The sequence below is a fragment of the Octodon degus genome, unplaced genomic scaffold, assembly GCF_000260255.1.
Source record: "Octodon degus isolate 3935 unplaced genomic scaffold, OctDeg1.0 scaffold00080, whole genome shotgun sequence".
NCBI lineage: Eukaryota > Metazoa > Chordata > Mammalia > Rodentia > Octodontidae > Octodon > Octodon degus.
Window position 1 is genome coordinate 7,368,299 of NW_004524656.1, and position 7,544 is coordinate 7,375,842.

Consider the following 7,544-nt stretch of genomic DNA (forward strand, 5'->3'; position numbering starts at 1 on the left):
GACAAACAAAGCAGATGCACCATCACAAAGCTGAATACAGAGTGGGCTTGAAGTTGAGAAACATGGCTATATAACTGAAATTATATTCTAACTAGAATATAGCTTGGTTTTGGGTGTTTTGAACCAAATTTTTCTAGAACTTTGTATGCCCTTAATCTATAGTTCCATTTTCTTCTCAGTTCAGGGAAATTCTCTTGTATTGCATCTTTGAAAACATTTTCTATTTAATTTTTTTTGTATTCTCGACCTAAGGGTTGCCCATTTTCTCAGTTACTTTTCTTTCTCATTGCTGGGACAAAAACACCTGACACCCAAAATTAAGGAACAAAAGTTTTATTTAGGTCACAGTTAGTTGAAGTTTCAGTCCATACTCAGCTGGCTGCAAGGCAGAGTGGCACAAGGCAGAGAGCAGCCATTCATGGCACTGAAAAACAGCAAATATCAAGGGAGTGGCTTCGGCTTCTAGCAAGCCTCTGTAATGCAGATTACCCACCCCAGGGTAGAGGCAGCACTCACACCCATAATCCCCTCATTGGATCATGGATTAATCACAAACCCTAGAAGCCATCCAATTGGCTACATGAAGCTTTGGGGGAATCACCTAGATACAAACCATAACATTCATATTCATTAGACTACATGATCTTTGTCTTCCATAACAGTTTTCTTTCCCTCTAGTTGCTTTACTTTGTGTTTTTCTCCCCCCATCACCTGTGCCTATCTCAAGCTCTTTCTGTCCATAATGTATTTTTTTTTAAAAAAAAATTTGCTAAGGTGTATTTGCCGTACATGCTGCTCACATTTATCATAGGGAATTTTTTTTAAAAAAAATTAATTTTATTTCATGTTGAAGAGTGAAAAAAATAGAAAAAAAAAAGTCACAGGGCTGGTGAGATAGCTCAGCAGACTAAGCCCCTGCTTTGGCAAGCGCAAGGACCAGGGTTCAATCCCCAGTCCGCATGCTGCGCTGGCCCTACCCCTGGGGTGTGCTGAGCTGACTACCAAGTCCAGGTGTGGTGATGCACACCGGTGATCCCAGCTCTGGAGAGGCTGAAAACAGGAGAATCACTATGAGTCCGAGTTGCATAGTGAGACCCTGTAACAAATACATAAGAAAGAAAAGAATAAATAAATAAATAAATAAATAGAAAAAAAATACAGAAACAAGGTAAGATACAACAATACATATGTTACCGATTTTTAAAACAGAAATAGCTAATTAACAAGGGTTGTTACATTATCTGTTTTATCATCAAATCTGTTGCTCAGATTAACAGATATGGTCATACAAGATGGGGGAAATAATTGAAAATTGGTGCTTGCTTTCAAGAAATCTTATTCTTTTCCTTGTCTTAGTTTGTTTTAATTTATTTTAAAGAGAGTATAATAATTGATAAGACAGTAGGAATGGTACACATTTAGAAGACCGAGATGAGAGGCATTCAGCCATGGGTTTTGGATAACACATTGCTGTCCTTGATGTAGTTGCTCAGATCATGGATATCAGCATACAGTTAGTCAAGGAGAAAATTCTAAGCATTAACTGCTATTTTTTTAAAAAACTGATGAAAATTATGAATATAATCATCTCAGCCATCCTGTATATATACTTGTATGTTTTCCCTCCTTCCTTTTTTTTTCTTCTTTCTCTCATCTTCGATATTTAATCCTTAAATTCAGTTTCTTTCCATTTTATGATATCTACCTTTCAGGTTTTATTTATTCTTTCAGGATTATAGGGCATTGTGCCTATACATAATATATTTTAATTCTTCCTTTATGAGCCCTCCTGTGGAGTTCCTCTTCCCTACAGCCTTGCCAGCATGTGGTATTGTTTGATTTCTTGGTGTTAGTCATTCTTTCTGGAATGAGATAGAATCTCAATGTTGTTTTAATTTGAATTTATTGAATGATCAGTGATGTTGAACATTTTTAATATATTTATTTGCTGTTTGCATCTCTTCATCTGGGAAGTGTGTATTCATTTCAGATGTCCATTTTTGGATTGGGTCTCTGAGGAGATCTGATTTTTTGTGTGTGTTCTTTGTATAGTCTAGATATTAGTCCTTTGAGGAGTAGCTTGTAACATTTTTTTCCCACTCTATGTATTTTCTCTTCATTGTAATGGTGGTTTCTTTTACTGTGTGAAAGCTTTTTAATTTGATATGATTCCAGTTGTTGATCCTTTGAAATATTTCCTGTGTGATCAGGGTTTTATTTATAAAGTATTTGTCTACACCTATGTCTTCAAGAATTTTTCCTATTCCATCTTCTAACATATAATTGTTTCTGTTTTTATATTTAGATCTTTGATCTATTCCAATTTTAGTTTAGTGTATGGTGAAAGGCATGGGTCTAGATTTAAGCTTCATCATGTGGAAAGCCAGTTTCCCCAGATCCATTTATTGAAGAAGCTATCTTTCTTCCAGTGAAGAAAAGATCCTTTGCAAAGATAAGGTAGCTGAGTACACTTGAAGTTGTTTCTGCATCTTCTGCTTTGCATCAGTCATCTTTGGGTTCATTTTCCCCCAGAACCATGATCTTTTTATTACAGTAGCCTTGTAGTATAACTCCAAATTGGGAATTGTGATGCTTCTTGCATTACCCTTATTGCCCATAATTACTTTTTTCTATTCTGTATCTCTTCTGGCTTCAAATAAATTTTAGGATTTTTTTTATAGTTCTGTGACATATGATATTGGTTTTTTGATTGGGATTGCATTAAATCTGTATATCTGTTTTGGAAGTATGGTCATTTTTCACTGTATTGGTTGTGACTATCCAAGAACAAGGAGCTATCTTTCCATATTTTTAAAATCCTTTTTCAGAGTACTGCAGTTTTCTATGTAAAAGCCATTCAGTTTCTTCATTAGATTGATTTCTAAGAATTTCATTTTTTTTTGATACTTTGTGAAGCATGTTGTTTCCCTAATTTCTCTCTCAGTGAGTTTGCTTTTCATGTACAGGAAGGCTATTGATTTTATTTTATTTTATTTTTTGCAGTACTGAGGATTGAACTCAGGACCTTGTGCTTGCCAGGCAAGTGCTTATTCTATTGAGCTATCTCCCCAGCCCCTTCAGCTATTGATTTTTAAATGTTGACTTTGTATCCTGCTACACTACTAAATTTGTTTTCTTTAATTCTAGTTTTTTGGTGGCATTTTTGGGATCTTTTGTGTAGAGTATCATGTCATCCACAAATAATGACAATTTAACTTCTTTTCCTAGCCATATTCCTCTTCTTTCTGTTGTTTAGTTGCTCCAGCTAGTTCTTCCAGAACTATATTGAATAGGAATAGTGACAGTGGGTACCCTTGACTTGTTCCTGACTTTAGAGTGAAAGCTTTCAGTCTTTAGCTATTTAGTGATGTTAGCTGTTGACTTGTCATAGATAGCTTTTGTCAGATTGGGGTAAAGTCTTATAGTCCAAATTTCTGTTTTTGTTTTTTAAGTCATGAATGTACATTGGACTTTATCAAATGTTTTTTCTACAACTATTGAAAAGATCATGTGCTTTTTGCCCTTGGCTATTGATTTGCTTATGTTAAACCATTGTTACATCCCTGTAATGAATCCTACTTAGTCGTGGTATATAATCTTTTGATGACGTGTTGCATTCTGTTTGCCAGTATATTAATGTGAAATTTTGAATTTATATTCATTACAATCAGCCTATAATTCTCTTTTTTGGTTGAATCCTCTGAGTTTTGTATCAGGATAGTGCTTGCTTCCAGGAATGACTCTATTGCTTCCTTTTCAATTTCATTAAAAAAAGAGTAGTGGCATTAGGTTTTTACCTAAAGTTCTTATAAAATTCAATAGTGAATCAGCCGTGGCCTGTGTTATTTCTTATTGGTAGGGTTTTTAAAAACTTACTTCTTCTATTTCAGTGACTGATATTGAATTATTTAGACTTTTTATATCTCTTTGATTCAGTTTTGGTAATTCATATGTGTCTATCAATCTGTCTGTTTTTTTCTCAATTTTCTATCATATTAGAGTACAGGTTCTCAAAGTAAGTACTAATGATCTGGATTTCTTCAGAACCTGCTGTGAACCAACCCTTTTTATTTCTAGTTGCATATGGTTGGCTTTTTTCCTTTCTTCTTTTGATAAGGTTGGTTAAGGGTTAATCTATTTTATTTAATGATATATATTTTAAAATTTATTTATTTGATATGAGGTCTTGCTATGCAGTTCAGACTCCTAGTGTTCCTCCGTCTCAGCCTCCCCAACGCTGGGATTACAGGTGTGTACTACCACGCCTGGTTTCAGGGCCAGCACAAGTCAGGGGCTGGCATGGCATGTGGTACCAGGGATGGAACTCAGGTCCTGAGCTTCCCAGGCAAACACTTAGACCACAGCCATATTTACTTTATTTAATCTTTCATAAAATAAGCTGTCCTATTAATTTATTCTTTGTATTGTTTTCTTAGTCTTAATTGCATGAATTTCTGACCTTGTCTTTATAACTTCCTTCTTTGGGTGACCTGTGAGTTTAACTTGCTTTTTTTTTTTTTTTTTTTTCAAAGTTTCCACTTTGAAACTCAGGTTATTTATTTGAATTTGCTTTATTTTTCTGATGTAGGAATTTACTGCTATAAGTGTCCCTCATAAAACTTTCACTGCATCCCATAATTTTTGATCTGTTACATTGACCTTATGGTTTAATTGTAGAAATTGTCTCCTTTTTCTTTAATTTCATCTGTGACCCACTGGTAGTTCAGAAGGGTGTTATTTAATTTTCATGTATTTGTGTAGTTTTTGTTTTGCTAATTATTTCCAATTTCATTGCACTATTATCTGATAATATGCATGGGATAATTTAAATTCCTTTACATTTACTTAAGTATATTCTGAGTGTTAATATGTGGTCTATTTTGGAGAAAGTCCTGTGTGGTGCAGAGAAGAATGTGCACTTTGTTTTTGTTGGGTGGAACACTACTGAAATCTACTAAATCTATTTGTTCAAAGTTTTGGTTCAGCCCTGATAGTCCTTTGTTTATTTGTTGGGGGTCTAGTTGATCTGTTTATTTGTGACAGCCCGCTATTGAGATTCCCCCATTATAATTGCATTAATGCTTATCTAATTCTTTATGACCATTAGTGTTTGTTTTATGTAGTTGTGTATGCCATTATTTGGTGTATATATATTTGTGATTGTTATCTTCTCATCTTGGATTGTTCCTTTGTTTTATGTGTTTAGTACAGGGTCTCACTACACAGATCAAACTCGTAGTGATCCTCCTGTTTTTCAGCCTCTCAAGTGCTGGAACTACAGGCACATGCCACCATGCCCAGTCTCAATTGTTATCTCAGTGCACCCCAGGAGTGGGGCCTGCACAGCATTGGATTGTTCCTTTAACAAGTATGTAACACCCTTTTTTGTCTCTTCTGCCCTGGCTTGGCTTGAAATCCATTTGTACATAGAAAAGTACCTCTGCTTTGTTTAGGGTTCTTGTGTCAAATATTGATTATGATCCTTTGATTATGAGTTGAGCTTGTTTATGAGTTTGTCTATGAGTTTCTTTCTCAAATGTGTTTCTTGTATGCAGTATGATGTTGGATTTTGCTTTTTGATTCATTCTTCCAATTTGTTTCTTTTAATTCGTGAACTGGGACTATTCATGGTTATAACTGGTAGGTACTGACTTGTTCTTATTGACATATTATTTTCCTGTTGTTGATTCTCTTTCTTTCCCTTCTATTTAACTGCTTGCTTTGCTTGGTGGATTCACGCTATTGGGATTCTTAGGATTGTTGTCTTTTTCTAGCATATATTTCAGAATTTTGTGGAGTGCTGGTTTGGTGCTCATTAATTTCTTCAGGTTTTTTTTTTAAACTATGGACATATTTTATTTCTCTATCAATTTTGAAAGATACTTTTGTGGGAATACATCAAACTGGATTGGAGGTTGCTTTCTATTAGAGTTTGGAATACTTCACTCCATGTCCTCTTTGACTTAGGGGTTTGTGTTGAGAAGTCTGATGTGATTCTGGTGGATTTTCCTCTATAGTTAATTTGTCTCTTTTTTCTAACAGCTTTTACTACTGTGTTCTTGCATTGAATTTCTGGAATCTTGACTATTATAATGTTGGTGTATTTCTTTTTTTTATTTTTGACCACTGTTAATTGGAATTCTATATGCATCACTTACTGTATGTCAGATTCTTTTTCTATGCTTAGGAAGTTTTCTACTGCTACTTTGTGAAGAGGATTTTGATGTCCTTTGTGCTATCTTATTTTTCATTGATTCCAATCAATCTTGTGTTATTCTTCTTTGGATCATCTAGCAGCTTTTGGATTGATTTCTTGTGATCTCTTGTTATTTTTAAGAAACCACTCATTTGATGATCTGATATTCTATCTTCACATTGGTTGATTCTTTTTTTTTAATTTTATTTAATATATTTAGCCTTTTTGAGACAGGGTCTCACTATGCAGTTCAGACTGGTCTTGAGCTCACTTGGTAGCCCAGTCTGGTCTCAAACTTGCAATGATCCTCCTATCTCAGACTCCTGAAGTCTGGGATTATGGGCATGCATCACCATGCCTACCTAAAAAGCTAATTCATGATTCAGTCTTGGCCTGGACTACATCTCCCCACATTGTGAGATCACCACAGGCAGTTTAGGCTTATTGTTAGGGCCTGTAGGAACATTCTCAATCTTTCTCATCACTAGCAGTCCATCAATGATTTTTCCGAATGCTACATGCTTCCCATCCAGCCAGTCACACTTTGAACAGGTGATAAAGAACTGACAGCCATTTGTACTGAGACCACTGTTTGCCATGGAAAGTAGGCCTGGAGCTGAGTGTCTGAGTTTGAAATTTTCATCTGTAAATGGGCCCCGGTAAATACTGGTGACTCCAGTACATTCTCCATTAACAAAATCTCCACCCTGAATCATGAAATCCTTTATGACCCTGTGGAACGTGCTTCCTTTATATCCTATTGGACCCCCATCTTTTTTGAACTCTCCAGTGCAGAACTGCCTGAAATTCTTGGCTGTCTTGGGCACGACATCTGCAAACAGCTCGATCTTCATGCAGCCAACTTCCTGGCCACTGATGCTGACATCGAAGAACACCACCCACATTGGTTGATTCTGCTGTTTACACTTTCAGTAGAATTTTTATCACCTGGATATCTGTTTGAATCTATTTTATGGAATCTAGTTCTTTCTTACATTGAACATTAATGGTGTCTATCATTTTCATACATTCTATTTTTTATTTGTATGTATTTTAGATTCACTAACCATATCCTTCATTATGGTAGTCATCTGTTTAGTTATTTGTGTAATTATGTTTTTTTCAAGACTCATTCATCTGCTTTGTTACTTCTGCTACCATTTTATAAAGTTCAGCTGGGTGGCTTTTGATTTCTTGCACCTCAATGCCCCCTGAATTTGCCTTCAAGTCGAGGGCTACATCTTGCTTCTATTTTTTTTTTTTTTTTTTGCGGAACCGGGGATTGAACTCAGATCCTTGAGTTTGTCAGTCAAGCGCTTATCCTACTGAGCCATCTCCCCGGCCCCTC

The 7,544-nt window shown here is 35.5% G+C and overlaps 1 pseudogene across 1 annotated transcript; it reads right to left on the reverse strand.

Annotated features, from left to right (window-relative positions):
- Window positions 1–6,562: 6,562 nt before the first annotated feature.
- LOC111818129 lies at window positions 6,563–7,089 on the reverse strand (annotated as a pseudogene). Its single transcript, XR_002822194.1, has one exon. The product of XR_002822194.1 is annotated as a peptidyl-prolyl cis-trans isomerase H pseudogene (transcript).
- Window positions 7,090–7,544: the final 455 nt, after the last annotated feature.